The sequence below is a fragment of the Eptatretus burgeri genome, chromosome 17 (genome assembly GCF_056783735.1).
Source record: "Eptatretus burgeri isolate ZD-2024b chromosome 17, Ebu_testis_v1, whole genome shotgun sequence".
Taxonomy (NCBI): Eukaryota; Metazoa; Chordata; class Myxini; order Myxiniformes; family Myxinidae; genus Eptatretus; species Eptatretus burgeri.
The window spans coordinates 34,151,241-34,169,519 of record NC_140977.1 but is presented as its reverse complement, the minus strand read 5'-3'; the positions used below and the strand labels follow the sequence as shown (position 1 = coordinate 34,169,519).

The 18,279-nt window shown below is 36.6% G+C and overlaps 1 long non-coding RNA gene across 1 annotated transcript; it reads left to right on the top strand.

The window, feature by feature from the left end:
• Window positions 1-2,034: 2,034 nt before the first annotated feature.
• LOC147009722 (uncharacterized) lies at window positions 2,035-2,866 on the top strand. The gene is made up of 3 exons (XR_015053114.1): window positions 2,035-2,073; window positions 2,504-2,561; window positions 2,795-2,866. It is a non-coding gene; the product is annotated as an uncharacterized LOC147009722 (long non-coding RNA).
• Window positions 2,867-18,279: the final 15,413 nt, after the last annotated feature.

The following is an 18,279-nucleotide window of genomic DNA, read 5'->3' as shown; positions in this document are numbered from 1 at the left end:
TCCCACGCGGGGGCTGATTGGCTCGATCGCGGTGAGACCGAAAGGTCCACCCGTGACTGGTTCCCGGCGTTAGTCCGAGAGGGTCACGACTGGATTGTCCGTCCGGTGGGCGACGTGCCGCGATTCGAGTTACGTGGCCGTCAGCACGCCGGCGGGCGCGAATCCGCAACAATATGTACATGTATATATATATATATATATATATATATCTACATGTATATATATATATATATATATATATATATATATATATATATATATATATATATATACATATATATATATATATATATATATATCTACATGTATGTACATATATATATATATATATATATATATATATATATATATATATATATATGTGTATATGTATATGTACATGTATGTATATATATATATATATATATATATATATATATATATATATATATATATATATGTGTGTACATATATATGTACATATATTTATATATATGTACATGAGTAGGGTGGATTTACTGGTTCTGGCTCACTTTTCCCCATGTAAATGAATGGGGGATTTTCAGCGATTCCCTTTTTTTCCCCTAAAAATAAACCCCCTTTTTATCCGTTTTTCCCTGCTGTGCAGGGGTTTGGCTTTTTGTGAGGCAATGTTTTATGGCCGGATGCCCTTCCTGACGCCAACCCTGGTCGCCTCTTACGACACACAGGGATATGGTACACCTATTCTTACCGGGGCATACACCGGGACCAGTACACTGGCACTCATTTCGCCGACCTCGGAAGGATGACAGGCTGAGTCAACCCCCTGGTGTTAATTCAGCAGCCAACGGGTCTTGAACTCAGGACACTGGGATCCCAAGCCGCCACCCTCACCACTAAGCCAACACCAGGCTTATCCAACACCAGGCTTTGTATATATATATATATATATATATATATATATATATATATATATATATATATATATATATATATATATATATATATATATATATATATATATATATATATATATATATATATATATATATATATATATATATATATATATATATATATATATATATATATAACCAGGCTATCCCAAGGTATATTTATTTGTCTCCCCTTTTAACCTGGAGGTTGAACCTCATTGAATTGAACAGCTCACTCATTGAACCTATAAAGATTTGTTCATTCTCAAATTCCTTCAATAGTTTAATTTTCTTTGCACAATAATCCCCATCTAAAATATTGACAAACAAAACATTTGAATCTTTATATTTTTTTTAAGATACCCCTTTTGTGCCATTACGAAATGATAAACTTCTCTTAATGCTCTTGTTTGACCACCTCCTGAGCCACATATCATTTTGAGATTATAGGAAATGGTTTCAAATGTTTTCAGTTCATGCCGTGAAAATGAGGAAGTGTTTTTTTGACACGGTCGTGCTGTGTGAATGAGGAAGTGGTTTTAGACTGTAATGCTGTGAAAAAACAGGAACTATTCTGTGAGACAAGGTCTCGTGTTTATATTTTATCTCAGAACACGAACTGAAAACATTTGAATCAAAACCATTTTAAGTATGTTTTGTAAATGATTCATACAATCGCCTAGTTATTTTCCAAGCTGTCATTTCCTGTGGCCGCACCCAATGCTTAGGTAATTTCCTCGTCGTTGCCTTATAAGTGATTCACCAGACAAAGTTTCTGCCAGACGGGATTTTCATTTTTACAACTGAGACATGAGCGATCTTTCTTCCGATGAAGACAACAGCTCACTACAGAGTTGGTAAGTTTGTGTATGGTTTTCTCTTTGAACGATGAAGCAATCGATTTTAAATTAAATCATGATAATTCTGATATATATATATATATATATATATATATATATATATATATATATATATATATATATATATATATATATTTTTTTTTTCCCTGACAGGTCATTGGAAGAAATTGAGTTTACATATCACGATGAGGTGCATCAAATGAATACTCTTATTGAAGAGATCAATGATTTTAGAAGAGAATTGAAAGACATTTATAATGAGTGGTACGAATAGAAGTCTTATCACGGACTCTGATCTCGAAGGAATTAAACCAATGGTGTGACACGTGTGTGTGTGTGTGTGTGTGTGTGTGTGTGTGTGTGTGTGTGTGTGTGTGTGTGTGTGTCTCTCTCTCTGTCTGTCTTTCTACCTACCTCTCTCTGCTCTTATTGAAGAGGTCAATGATTTATAATGACTGGTCTGATCTCGAATGAATTAAACCAATGGTGAGACACGTGTGTGTGTGTGTGTGTGTGTGTGTGTGTGTGTGTGTGTGTGTGCGTGCGTGCGTGCGCGTGTGTGTGTGTGTGTGTGTGTGTGTGTGTGTGTGTGTGTTTGTGTGTGTGTGTGTGTGTGTGTGTGTGTGTGTGTGTGTGTGTGTGTGTGTGTGTGTGTGTGTGTGTGTGTGTGTTGCTTTCCCTGTCTGTTTGTATCTCTCTCTGTCTCTTCATCTATACCCTTGACTTATTATTATTATTTTTTTTCAGCACTATCACACAACATCAGCTGTTGAAGCAATCTTGTACAACACATGATTTTCTGGAGGTAAATGTTTCTGAATTATTATTAATATCACTCTCTCTTTAGAATGTCGTCTTATGTTGGTTGCATCATTAGTTTGGATGCAGTTTTGTCAGTACACTGGAATTCATTTTATTGACCTTGAAAGGATGACAGGCTCCTGGTGTGTTAATTCAGTGGTCAACGAGGCTTACTCATATTACCATGTAATTATCTTTATAAAACCTAATTATTATCCACTTTTTGTTTCAAAACAGAATATGGTGTCTGAGTTTCGAAATCACAAGACATCTGAAGAAGATTGCTGGGAAAGATTATACATTCTCGCATATGAATATTTAATATTTTCAATATTAATAAATTATATTTGTTTTGTTTACAATTACTTGATTTTAAATTACAAAAAAAGAATTAAGACATGAAGGGAGGGTAGGTGCGCCCCCCCAATGACCCATCACCCCCTCATCCCATCCCTCCCCTCCCCATGTGTGTGTGTGGGGAAGGGTGGGGGGTGGGATGAGGGAGGTGGTGGGTCAAAGGTGGGGGGCGCACAGGGGGGATGAGGGGGGTGGGGCTTGTGTGGGTGGGGCTTGTGTGGGCGGGGCTTCGGTGGGGCTTGTGTGGGTGGGGTGTGTGTGGGAGGGCTTGTGTGGGCGGGGTGTGTGTGGGTGGGGCTTGTGTGGGTGGGGCTTGTGTGGGCGGGGTTTATGTGGGTGGAGCTTGTGTGGGAGGGGTTTATGTGGACAGGGTTTATGTGTGTGGAGTTTTTGTGTGGAGCTTGTGTAGGCAGGGCTTATGTGGGCAGGGTTTATGTGGGCAGGGGTTTATGTGGGTGGAGCTTATGTGGGAGGGGTGAATGTGGACAGGGTTTATGTGGGTGGAGCTTGTGTGGGTGGCATGAGGGGGGTGGGGTTTATGTGGACAGGGTTTATGTGTGTGGAGCTTGTGTAGGCAGGGCTTATGTGGGAGGGGTTTATGTGGGCAGGGTTTATGTGGGCAGGGGTTTATGTGGGTGGAGCTTATGTGGGAGGGGTGAATGTGGATGAGGCTTATGTGGATGAGGTTTGTTTGGATAAATGGATGGGTGGAGAGATGGGTGGATGGGTGGATGAGTGGAGCTTGTGTGGATGGGTGGATAATTTTTTAATTAAATAAACATGTTGTGTGTGGGGAACTAATAAACTAATCACTAATTATGTGAATATGATGAATATGGGTGGAGCTTGTGTGTGTGTGGGGTTTGTGTGTGTGGAGCTTGTGTGGAGCTTGTGTGGGGTTTGTGTGTGGTGGGGTTTGTGTGGGAGGGGCGTGTGTGGGCGGTCAAAAAGGGGCGGAGTCAAAAAGTTCAATTTATTGGAGCTTGTGAGGGGTTTGTGTGGGGTTTGTGTGGGGTTTGTGTGGGCGGGGCTTGTGTGGGTGGAGTCAAAAAGGGGCGGATTCAAAAAATTTCAATTTATCTTTGTCTTTTGTAATTCCTGTGAATAAAATGAACCTAAAATCTCTTCCCCTTCCAAATCATAGATCTTATAAGTCCAAGGAACCGTATCCATGACATCAACAATTTTAAAAAGCTCGTTGGTCCATCTTTTAATATAACCTTTTTCAAAATGAGATTTCCACCTATATATTCTTACGATATCACCAACTTTGAACTTAGGTTTTCTGACATTAATCTCTTTTTCATATTTTAATTTTGTAAATGTTTCTGATGGTTTCATATTTGTTGACGTGTGAATCGTGTCATTATACTTATCCACAATATCCTGAATAAAAGATGACAATTGTTGTGAACCGAGTTGTGTGAATTTTTTATATAGTCTCTCTTTTAAGGTACGATTAAAACGTTCAACAACAACTGCCTTCCCTTCATTAAAGGTACTGTATAATGTAATACTGTTATTTTTTAGAAAATTCATAAATGTCTTGTTATAAAACTCTCTACCCTCATCAGTCCACAATTTTTTAGGTTTTCTCTTACTTTTATTAAATATCTGTTGAAAAGCTAACATAAGAGTATTACCTGTTTTGTTTTTTAAAGGGACAACCCACGCATATCTACTCCTCAAATCAATAACGGTTAAAGCATACTTGTACCCCTTATCATTATTGAGTTCAATCAAATCAGCAGACCAGATATAATCTACTTCCTTGGAATAAACTTTCCTTCTCCGAAACTTTGTGAATATTGGTTTATGTAATTCATCAGCTAATTGCTCTTCAGTCTTAATGGCATCATTAGAGCCTATAAGTTTTTTGAATTTCCAAGCCCAAGTTTCAATTTAGCACTGATCATCTTCTTCACAATGAACCGATCAACTTTTTCTCTCAAGGTTGGATTTTGTATCAGAGACAAATTATACAACATTTCTCTATCAGCTTCATGCTTTTCTTCCAACGTTGTGGTATTCCCATAATCAATATCGTGTCTCATGCACACTTCATCAACTCTATTGATTGGTTTACTCCAGGATTTAGGATTGTCTGCCTCATCTAATCTTTTATCCAAGTTTGTGCCTGGACCACAGAAAGAATACCCTGGAAGATGTAATTCCCCTGGTATTCCAGTAGTTGTAAATTTACTTCCTGATAAAAACTTTTGTATATCTCCTCCGAGTTTGTGTTTGGAGATAACTTGATTTTTTTTTGAACCACACACCGAACATATACCTTTTTGTATAACCATGTTATTTTTACTTTTAATATATGAAATATTTTTAGTATTAGTTTTCTTTTTACATTTGAGACAATAACTCATTTATTTATGTGAAAAATTCCTGCAGAGTGCAAGAACCTTTTTAGTTTCCAACATGCACATTTGAATCTTAATTTTTAAAACATAAAGAATCCTTAGAAATGCCTTCACTCTCTCCTCCATTTATTTAAGAAAAAAAATAAAAATGAAAAACTTGAATTAAAATGAATAGCTTGTCGATGTCAATAGTCTTGTCGAAAGTATTGCAAATAGACTTGTCAATTCTTTGTTTTCCTCCTCGGTGGGTTGAGTTATTTTCTGTAATACCCCCAATCTTTTTTTAATCTCACTGGTTTCCATATTTTGATATTTATTTTGTCTCGCTCTTTCCTCCCTCTCCTCCCTCTCTCTCTTCTCTCTTTCCTCCCTCTCTCTTCTCTCTTTCCTCCCTCTCCTCCTTCTCTCTCTTCTCCCTCTCCTCCTCTCTCTTCTCCCTCTCCTCCTCTCTCTTCTCCCTCTCCTCCTTCTCTCTCTTCTCCCTCTCCTCCTCTCTCTTCTCCTTTTCCTCCTTCTCTTTCTTCTCCCTCTCCTCCTTCTCCTTTTCCTCCTCTTCCCTCTCTTCTTCAACTCCTTCCTCATCCCTTACTATCCTTGAATCGCTTACACCCCATAGAATATTATACATATATTCATCAGGATTTCTTGTTATTCCTGTATCCAAAATAATTTTTTTTACAACAGGAAACCAATAAAATTTCTTTTGAATTTCTAAAAGAGCCTTACCATTTCTTAACCTTATAATTTTTTCATTATTTAACATTCTAATTAAATCTAAAGTTGTCGGTTTATCAACATCAGCATAATGCCAATCTTTTATTGAAAATACCTCATTCTTATGTTGTAGAACATATTTATTAAAATACCGAATACCCTTTTCTTGAAGGTATGCTTGAACACGGAAATGATAATTTTCTTGAAGCCTTCTTGCTGTCATTTATGTATTACAAATCTATGTTAGAATAATATTATGGCACGAAACACCTCCCCATCTTCCCATAGTTAAATCATTTTGTATTTCCTTACTTATTATATATAATCCTGTTTTTTCTGTTTTCATGAGATAAACAAGGGCAAAACCATTATTATATTTACCCTTATTAAATTCTTTTATTTGTTGTTTACTAATCGTAGCCTCACAAAACTCATTCTCGATACCAAGTGGATAATATTCTTCCTTACGAGACTGATTTAATTGTTCCAGGTCTTCGAGGTTAATTTTAAATGACCAATTATACCCTAAATCATTCATATCATACCCCCATTGTTCTATTCTCATACAAACGATACGCCCTTCTTTATAAAAATTTATTTTAATTCGAACTGTGAATTCTGTATGACCTGGAGATAATATCAACACTTCTGTATCTTTGGAATACATGGCTGTTTTATTTAAGTATATATATATATATATATATATATATATATATATATATATATATATATATATATATATATATATATATATATATATATATATATATTGTGATAAATCGCTTAATCTCACCAAGTCATTCTCGTCAGTTGGGCTTGGATAATTTTTTAATTTATAAGCATTTTTCATGTTAATATTTTTGGTTATATTAGATTTATGTCGTTCAGTCTGTGCCTTTGTGTAATAATTTGATAAATCAATATCCAGTTCTTGAGATACACCAAAGATAGAACCATCTTTACCAACATAAGTCATTTATATTAGATTAAAAATAATATCATAAAATTTTTTATTTTTGTTGAGTTGAAATAACACATATAGACATAATTGACCACAACACTTAGAATTTAATTATTGGACTTGAAATGTTTGATAAACACCATTCTGTAAGAATTTTATGACTTCAACAGGTGGTGGAAGACCAAAACTATCAAAATAATATTTGTCTTGACTATTAAAAATACAAACCCAATGAGAACCGTTCCCATTATTATCTTCTAAGTTCATAATAATATTCTTTGTATGTTTCGGCACATTTGTTAATTCATCTCTCATACAAATAACCACATTATGAATTTTTAATTTCTTACAATATTTGACAAGTTGTAAATTTGATGTTTTATTCTTTCCAAATTTTTCCAACCACTCATCAATGCTCATTTATTTATTAGAAAGATATAATCCATTACCTCTTTTCGTTAATTTTACACCTGCTTGTGCAATAGAAGAAAGCATATCTCCAACTAACAATCTCGCTTTATCAGGCAGACCTTCAAGTTTTTCAGCAAAATCTACAATTACGCCACTTCCACTAATTTGTTTCTCCAACTCTTTGTTATGTCTTTCCAATTCTTTTTGAGCCTGGAGTTGAGCCTTCCTTTCGTTGGCAGTTTTCACCGCTGTTGAAATACCACCCGTCAATGCTCCAAGTGCACTTAAACCAGCAAATAAAGGAATTAGAAATGGGAGAAATCCTACACTCGTCTCTCTTATTGAATATTTTTTCAACATTGGTTTTGTCATTTTAATTTTAAGTGAGCCAGTGTCATTCAAGATTTTAACCTGTTCTCTTGTGAGCAAAACATCAATTCTTACTGCTCCTTTTCTCTGAATTGTATTAACGTTAATCGTACAAGGCTTTTGATTTTGAACACAAGATGATAGTTTATGAAGATTGATTTGATTAACATATACCCCAGTTGGTACTTTGCCACTCATTTATTTAACAAAAAATTATGTGAGACTAATCATCACACCATTATCTGTATTAATCTGCAATTCTGTTTCTTCCAAAAGCAAACAATATGTATCAACTTCTTCACTCTCTCCTCTTTCAATGTATAGGGATGTATCCACTCGATTAGACTTTATAGTTTCCTTTTGAGCACTCAGGTCAAACGCATAGATTGTATACAAACATTTAAATGCTGTCATATCCAAAATAGGTTCTTTATTTCCATTACTTTCACACACCTTTTGGTAAGACTTGTATGCTTCAGCAAAATCATTTTTTTCCCAATTAATTTCCAATCTATCTCGTGGATAAAATGTTCCATCTAGAGAAACGCGAAGTTGTTTCACCTTAGCATTATCACTCAATGCATTATTCTTATCAGTCGCAGTATCACCATCTGGCTTTTTAAAAATGATCCACAGATATCGTGGCTTTCCTTCCAGAACACCCAAATTCCACGTGTAAGTAGTTTGATTGAGTTTAACGTGTTGACATCTTATTTTGAGGTATGATACACTGAGTGGTTTCTTTGAGTTAAGTCTTCGATTCAACATCTCTTCTGTTTTAAGATTAGGAGTATATTCACTGATATACCAACTCATCTCCTCAATTACAAATTTATTCTGATCACCAAAAGCATTACCAACACCAAAAATCAATCGATTTTCATTCTCATTCCTATGTAGTTAAAATCTAATTTTAAGACCATACAGAACTTTATCATGATCACAAAATCCAAATATACCTTTAAGAGGAACTGCCACAGTAAAACTATTTTCTGTTCTTGTATCATCATTATACATTCCTTTCCTTTGAGTATATCCAGGGTCTGTGTTTGTTCCCGTTGACATATCAGGAATAAATAAATATCCCATTCTATCACTGAATGTATAGAGTGTAAGTTTCATCATTTCAGATACAGCAGAGACATAATCAACCGCTTCAACTTCTTGTGTTCCAATATACAAACGCACATTATCAAACATTTTCCAGAAGAAATCATTTACAAGTGTAGCGTTTGTGTTATTCCCAGCTTTAGTGAATTTAAATTTACACAACAAGAAACTTTCGGAGAGATTCAAATAGGTTTGTTGATTATTTATTTCAAAACTTTTTGTACCATTCGTATTCCAGTCTGTTCCAGTTATTGCATTTACCTTGAAGTAATCTTCTTTTTTAGTGGAGTTTGAGATAATAATAGTATCATCCAAATCATAGATACTATCAATTGCTTCCATACTTGTATTTATTTAGGAAAAAAGATGTTAAAACTTTTGAAACCCTGATCCAAGTATTTGAATTATTTTCTGTCGTTCTTGGGGGGACAACTGAGTTTTGCCTTTCTTAATTTCTTTTATTGCTTGTAATTTATGAGATTCCTTCTGAGCATCTTTTATACTCTTTACAGCACCTGCTACATTTCCCACAGCAGAAGCAGTTGAACCAATTAGATCTTTATGTTTAAGAATAGTTGAACCAATACCCATGAGAGTATCAATTATCCCATCTCCTCTAAATTGATGTCCAACACCCCTTTGTCTCTTAGGTTTATAGTATCCTCTACCAATATACATACCTTCACCCTTGTAGTATGGGGAAAGGAACATCCCATCCCCTGTAATTATTTTATATTTTCCCAACTCGTGTTTCCTCACAATAACCATCGTATTTATTTATTGGAAAACTTCACGTAGGTGAATTCTGATGGATATAACTTCTCCATTAAAAGAAATCACACGATTATCTTGGTCGGTTATCCTAAAATTTACTCTGTGTATGGTTTTTCCTGACACAGGTAGATAAACCAAATTTTTGGGTTCCATATTGAATTTATAACCAATTGGGGTTGAGTATGCGCTGAATGAAAATATTGTATTTGTTTTTTTCCATCATTATAAGCACCATCAATCAAATCACAGTGAATTAACACCGAATTTATTCCTGAGGATATTTGAATGACATTATCACTGTAAAACGTCCCATTAGTTTCAATCTTTTTTGAGGAGAAACCCAATAACTCTCTAAATGAATTATCAATTGTGAAATCAACCTTGTAGTTATTTTTAACTTTAATCGTTGATTTTGAAGTATGTTTTTGAATGTTTATAACAATATTTTTTGGTTCATCACCCTGTTCTTTCATAAGACGAGCAATTTCGGAAGATATTTGAGAAATCTCATATGCTCCGGGTGAGACTGTTATCATTTTGTATCCACTTCCCGGATTATAACTAAACTTGTCATTTTTCTCGGTTATATTAAATAAGGTATTATAAGTTTCCATGGACAATAAAGATGCCTCATATTCTTTTGTTGTGTCAAGTTGTAGTGGGTATGGGAATGAAGATGTGTAGTCGCTTGTTGTGAAATTGAAACTAAGGATTGTGCTTCTCATCTTATTTAATATGAGATAAAATGTCTTTATATTGATATTTATTAATTATTTTCATGTTCATCAACTGGTCTAAAATGGCTGATGCTTCATTAAAACAATTGTTATTTCCAGCCTTCTTACTGCCTAACAACAATAACAGTCTATTAACTAATTGCGATGGGTCATTTGGAAGAAAACTAACACCTGAACAGGTCAGGTATGGGAGCATGTGCCAGAACAGCGCGTCGCTGCGTCCACTTTCCGCCGGTACTCCAGGGGCCTCCGTCTGGCCATCCCCCAGGCAGATGCCAGGCCCATCCCCATCTCCTTGAGATGATGGTCAACCTGCTGCAACCATGAGGCACGTGGTCGGCCCACTGGCCTCCTCCACTCATGAGACTCCCTCGCTGAGAGAATCTGGTGAGCAGGATCAGCGTCAGGAAAACGAGCCACATGTCCATACAGCCGCAGCTGACGCTCACGGACTATGCGGGTAACAAATCTCATCCGAGTCTCTCTCAGCAACCGCTCGTTGGGCACAAAATCCGACCAGCGATAGCCAAGGATTCTCCGAAGAGACCTGGTACCAAAGGAATTAAGTCTCCGTCTCAGATCCTTGGTCAAAGTCCAAGTCTCGCACCCATAGAGCAAGACTGGAAGTACCAAGGACCTGAAGACTCGGACTTTCGTCCTCCCGCACAGGTACCGGCAGCGCCACACCCCATGATCCAGTGAATCCATGACTCCCCAGGCCCGACCCAGACGTCTATTGACCTCCGGCTCACAACCTGCGGAGACATGAATATCACTGCCAAGGTAAGTGAATCTATCCACGACCTCAACATCCTCACCACAAACAGACACAGACAGGACAGCAGCATCCAAGATGTGACCGAAAGCCTGGATCTTAGTTTTGACCCAATAAATCCGTAATCCCAACGGCTCCGACTCCTCATTCAGCACGTCGAGGGCCCCCAAAAGGATATCTAAGGTCTCCGAAAAGATGACTGCATCATCTGCAAAATCAAGGTCCGAAATCTTGACATTGCCAAACGATGCACCGCAACTTGATCTCTCCGACATCCTCCCAAAAATCCAGTCCATACAAGTGCTGAAAAGTGTGGGGGCAAGTACACATCCCTGACAAACTCCAGTAACAACTGGAAATAAGTCAGAGATGGTACCACCACACTTCACAGCACTCTCAGTACCAGAGTAGAGTTCAGACATCAGATCGATCAGTTTCGGTGGCACCCCACGAAGACCAAGAATCCTCCAGAGGACATCCCGATTCACTGAATCGAACGCTTTACAGAGATCAACATAGGCTGCAAGCAGCCCCTGCCAAAACTCTCGTCTGCGTTCGGTGAGGACACGAAGTGCAAGGATACGGTCAATTGTTGACCTCTTTGGTGTAAAGCCTGACTGCTCTGGACGCTGGTGCTCAAGCAGATGGTGGTGAACCCTATCAAGAATTATCCGAGCAAAGACCTTGCCCGGCACTGAGAGCAGCGTCACCCCTCGGTAGTTGTTGCAGTCTTGGCGATCACCCTTCCCTTTCCAGAGAGGGACAACAAGGCCCCTCTTCCAGTCAGTTGGGATGATGCCTGTGTTCCAGGCAGAGCACAAAACTGCATGCAACGACACGAGTGCAGCATTTCCACCAGCCTTGAGAAGTTCAGCATGGATGCCACAGATCCCTGGAGCTTTGCCCCGTTTCAACTGGTTCACCGCAGCCCGTGTTTCCACAAGCGATGGTGGACCACAGTTGATTCGAGGGTCAGCAACAGGGATTGCAACACCCTCGACGTCCAACTCAACAGCTGGGGGATCAGCCTGGTACAACCGCTCAAAGTAACCGGCCCAGCGGGCCTTCACTTCAGACTCCTCTGTCAAGAGCCTACCACTCTCTGCTCGAACTGCAGTGCTCCGAGGGATGGGCTTGGATGAACGTAATGCGCGAATTCCCCTGCAAGCGGGACGAGAATCACCTGTCCACAGGTGATGCTCTACCCCCTCACAGATTCCTCGCACATAGGCCTCCTTGTCCACCCTCAGTGCACGTGCAGTTTTACGCCTCAGCTTCCTGAACAGCTCAGCTCTGCCATTCAGCCTGGCCCTGCGACTCTGGTCAATGGTATCCAGTGTCCCTTGAGAGACAAAATTCTTCTTTGCCCTGCGGTGAACTCCAAGGCATCCACCGGCAACATCAAGGATGGTGGGCTTGAAGGTGCTCCACAACTCTTCAGGACCCCCCAAAGCACCCAGACCCCCCAAGTGTCCACTCAGCCTGTTCGCAAACTCCTCAGCTACTCTCTCATCCCTGAGCTTGGCAACATCCAGCCTAGGCTGGGATGGTACCATTCTCCAGGATTTAAGGTGCAGCTTTAGAGTTGCTACAACAAGCCTGTGGTCAGTATTGAGGAACTGAGCACTCCGGTAGACCCTGCAGTTCTGGATCATCCTCCAACGACCGTCAATGAGGACATGGTCAATCTCCTTTGCCACACCGCCAGCGTTGGAATACCAAGTCCAGCGATGAGCTTGCGGGCGCTGAAACCATGAACCAGCCACCCTAAGTCCATGACTTCTTGCAAAGTCAAGGAACTTAGTGCCATTCTGGTTCATAGTTCCTGACCCATGAGGACCAACACACACCTCATAACCATCCCTATCAGTTCCAGTCGATGCATTTTAATCCCCCAAGACTAGAAGTGTATCTCGTCTGGGGCACTGATCAACCACAGACTCGAGTGTGGCGTAGAATGTGTCCTTCACGGTGAGATCACTCGCCTCAGTCGGAGCATAAATAGAGACCAGGGAAATGACACCTAAGGAGTGGCGAATCCTTAATCTCATAATACGCTCGTTGACCGGTGTTACCTCAATTATCATTGGGGTCAGCTTATTGGACACAGCTACAGCAACTCCTTGGTTATAGTAACCATCAGAGCGACCAGACCAATAGTAGGTGTAACCACCCACCATTATCTCGCCGCAATCCGGTCTCCGAACCTCAGAGAGAGCTGCAATCCCGATGTCCAAACGCTTGAGCTCAGATGATAACAGAGAGAGGTGATCATCCTCTCTTAGGGATAGGACATTCCAGGCACCCACCCGAAGGGACCGCCTCAGGTTAACCCAAGGAGACCGGCGTCTGGTGGACGACACCTCAGCACCACTCCGACACACTCTCCCGCAATCTGACACAGGGATGTTACCCCGTGGTTTCCCTCCGATCAAAGATTGGGGGTCCCGCAGGCTTTGCCCCAATCCTGTCATCCGGTGAGCTGCCCTGGGAAGGGAAGCTGCCATGGAGGTACTCCCACCGAGTGGGTTTTCAGATACCTGAACCTGAACCTGAACCTGAACCAAGGATACTTAAAGCCTGAATAATGTGTTTCTCCTTCTCATTCTTCCTACTTTTACCAGAAAGAATAACCTTATAATTTAGAGTGTTCAGCAGATCAATATATACTCTATCATCATTATTTTCCATATCCAATGGTTTATCAATATACTTTGATTCATCCCTCACAGTTGAACCTTGTCTTCCATCTTTTGTGAGAAGAAACATTAATCTCGGAGTTAGTTTAACAGGGGGTTGAGCAGAACCCAAGAACCTCAATTCATCATTAAATATCAATACCTTTTCTTGAACAAGATGAAATATTGCTGGTTGTTCTGTTGGAATGAGTCCTGCTTTGGTTTTTGAATCCGCTGAATATTCCTTGTTTTGAAGAGCATTCACAATATAATCAGGGGGTCGATTAATCTCTTCCAGGTGTTGAAATAAACCTTCATCATCATATTCTCTAATTCTCCTAAATGCTCTAATTCTTCCTCCGTCATTTGATCAAAATCTTTTAACATTTGAAGTTTTTTAGGAGTATATTCTACTGTGGGAACTGTGGAAATATCTTTCATTTTTTCTTGGGAAGTTTTTAAAAGTGGTTTAAAAATTTCTCTTGTTTTCTTTCAAATGCTTCTTCGCCCGTTAGTTTCTGTCTGAGTTTCTTCTTTATGTCTACCTGTTGTTTTACAACTTTTGAAACCAACTCTTGATTTTCCTTAAATCTTCTTGCTCTTTCTTTTGCATCCATTTATTTATTGTAAAATATAATTTAATGAATTGTAAAGATCAACAGGGAAATTTTCCTTTTCTTCATCATTCAAGTAGATGTGTTCAAATAAATCCTTTTCTTTAAATATTTCATCAAATTCTTTATTAACATTAATGCGAGTTGTAATTTCTTCTTCACTAATACTTGCATCTCTGCTTTTCATACGTTTGCGTTGAGTTTCTTCATCAACATCAAAACCGAATGATAAAATCTTCACTCCTCTCAGATGTTTAATAATTTGTCTCGTTCCTTCTGGATTAGTTTCTAATATCCCAACACCACCAGATTTTAGTTTCCTTCACTCACTCTTACAATGTGAATATTATGTTGTACCAAGAGAAACCTCCTCAAACATTTGGCCTTCATTCCTCAATCGCTATGTTCCTCCACTGAAATATAGTGATAATCTTCACCTTTTACTTCTCCAGGTCTTATTGCTCTAGTTGTTGTTGATACAATGCATATCACGGGGTGTTTTTTAAGTAAATTTACAATATTCTCATTTGTACTACACAAGAACCTTGATTTATGAAAGTTTTTTCCAGAAGCAGATTTACCCACAAGATTTATAATAATAGTTGTCATTTATATATGTAATTGTTTATAAAACAAAAAATATATCCCTTAATATCTCATCTTGTTTCACAACAATATATTTATATTTTTCAGTCGTGTGCTTCATGTAATCCTCAAATTTCTTTTTACTACATAATATAGAACAATTATCTCTCCAAAAATTATTGATATCTATTGAATTTAACTTGAATAAAATAAAAGTATTAGCATTGTTTCTGATGGAATGATGAGGAAGTTGAAAGTACGATTGACTAAGATAAATACAATTACAAGAAGAATGTCTCCCTCTTGTGTAGTAGCTGTCCATTACCGTTTGGTTTCTCTCATTAACACAATGATCAAAGATAACGAGGTTCTTTTTTGATTTATCTAAATCTTGGGGAGACGGTATATCATCCGTATTATCACTAAGAATACAAGTTATAGGATTTGATTTCTTTTTACATCTCTGTGTATCACAAAATAGTTGAATTATATCTTCAATGTTATAATCATTTAGGTTTTTTGACGTTTAAATAAACCGATTATATCTTCTTTTTGAAGACCAGCATTAAAACCTTGTGAGAGTAGTTGATACTCTGGTTGAAAACTCGACTTTGTGAAAATTATTAAATTATCATAATCTAAAAAGTTGGGAGTGAGGAGCATCTTTAAAAGTAAGCAGGTTTTTCCACATCCACTTGAACCAACTATGAGACATCTTAATGAATTTGGTAGATTTTTATGGTTGTTAAATTTTATCTTATTTTCCCAAATAGGTAAAAAATCATTCATTTATATATTTGAAAAACAGGTTATTTAATTTATTATTGGCTTTTTTAGAAACTCTATATTTTATCCTAAGTTCAGGTTTAATTTCAAGATAATCCATTATTTTATTTATACAATACCTTGTGTTGATATTTCCCTGAAAATTACATCCATGAATAATATACAACAACAATCCTTTGAACATTTCTCTTATACGTTCAGTTTCTTCCCTTGTAAGGAAAGGTGTGTTATCACCCTCATACTTTACATTCATTTCTCTAATCAATCTTGTAAAGTAATTCATTTTTGGTGTAAATCTAAAAGAATTATTTTCCTTTTTATATTTTTTATTATCATTAATTAGAAGATAATCACAGAATATACATTGTTTATAGGCTTTTGACTCTGTGTTTAATCCCCGTCTTTCACACGCAGGACAATTCTCAAATTTGTCATATGGAGAATCAGGAAAGTCTAGCATATTTATAAAGTAAAACTTTACTTAAACTGAAATTCATCTATACTTTCAGTTGTATATTACCATCGATATCGAAAAACTTTTTTTCATTATCAGATTCAACGACAACATTTTTTATATTAATGGTAATTTTAAAATGATCGTTAATTACTATTGAACGAAATGTCATTTCACCTGATATATTAACATCCTTTATTTCATCAGGATTTACATCTTTAGGGTTGTTGAAAAAAATACAAATTTCTCCTTGCATATTACAGATGGTCTTATCTTTTCTTTCTAAAGCTTCATCCATAAGGTTTTTGTTTTTTGATACTTTTTCTTGTTTCATTGCTTTTTCTAGTTTTGAATATATTACTAGAAGGAGAGGAGAAACTTTTGTTAGAGATACTTTAATTGATGTTCTACCAGGTATACTAAAAGCCCATCCAGTGAAGGAAATTGAAGAACTCATATTATTTACCATAATTGTTTTTATCCAATAGTTGTTATATTTATCTTTGTTCAATTTTACATCCTTGACATATTTCTCAGTATCTTTAACAAATGAAGAGATTGATTGAAGCTTGTCTTTTATGTCTTGAAACATTGTATTTATTAAGTGAAAAAGTTGGAGAATAAAATGGTTTTAAGCACAGATTCACCTGTAAAATAAACGAAATTTTCATCAAGAAAATTTTAGTTTAAGCAAAGATTTATTATATAAATATGGTGAATACAACATACTGCGATGTTTGTAATCACAAATATAAACATTATAGAAAACACCTCCGAACCAACAAACACACATTTAATCTGTTTCATCAAATATCTCCTCTTGAGTTGGAAAGAAAACATTGTGATATCTGTTCAAAGGATGTTTTGAAGAGTAGTTATAATGAACATCTTCAATCACAAAAACACAAGAAAAATGAGTTTAAAGTAAAGGGAGATTATTATATTGAAAACACTGATGGGGCATTTAAAGGGCATATAAAAATAAGGATTTTTCAATTTGGAGAACCCGGTCCATCATCAATAGCTGAATCAATTGAAATAGTGAAACCCGATGTTGAAAAATTTATTAAAAAAGACATTAAAAGAAATGAAAACTTTAAAGTTTTATATGGGAGTGAAAATGAATATGAAAAGACAAGATGAAGAACATACTCCTTATATGAGAACAGATCTTCATTTTATAACATCATTTCAAGATTTTTTGAATAGTGGGGTTTATGAAGAACTATCAAGACAAGAGGAGGATGTTGATAATACAGTGGTAGGAAGTGGATTCAATATTAAAAAAATCATCTTTTAGATATACACATTCTAAAATCAAACCCTCTTAAAGCTTCTTCTTATATTGAATTACCAAAAGAAATAAAACTAAAGAAGGCAGTTGTTAATATTAAGAACAATGATAATAAATGTTTTCTCTGGTCTGTTCTTGCTCACTTTCATCCACCAAAATGTAATTCAGAAAGAGTAAAACAATATATGAAATATGAGAATACCTTGGACATTAAAGATTTTAAATTCCCAATGCCACTAATAGATATTCCTAAATTTGAGAAAAAGAATAATCTTTCTATTAATGTATATGGATTAACGGATACAAACAAAGTTCAAATATTAAAAATTTCAAACAACTATAAAAATGAAGAAACACACATTGATCTTTTATATTTTAGTGTTGGAAAGAATTCACATTACACATACATCAATAATTTATCAAGATTAATCTCTTCTCAGGTATTCAGAACAGCAAACAAAATATATCCTTGTAAGCGATGTCTTCATTCATTTCATAAAAAAGAACGATTATAACAACATTCAAAATATTGTAGTAATCATAAATCAGCTGTAATTACAATGCCTAAACCTGGTGAAAAGATTTCTTTTGAAGATTATAATAAATCTATCATGCACCCATTTGTGATATACGCTGATTTTGAATGTATCCTTAAAAAGATAAATACTACTTCTCCTAATCCAAAAGAATCATATACAAATAAATATCAAAAACATATTCCTTGTTGTTTC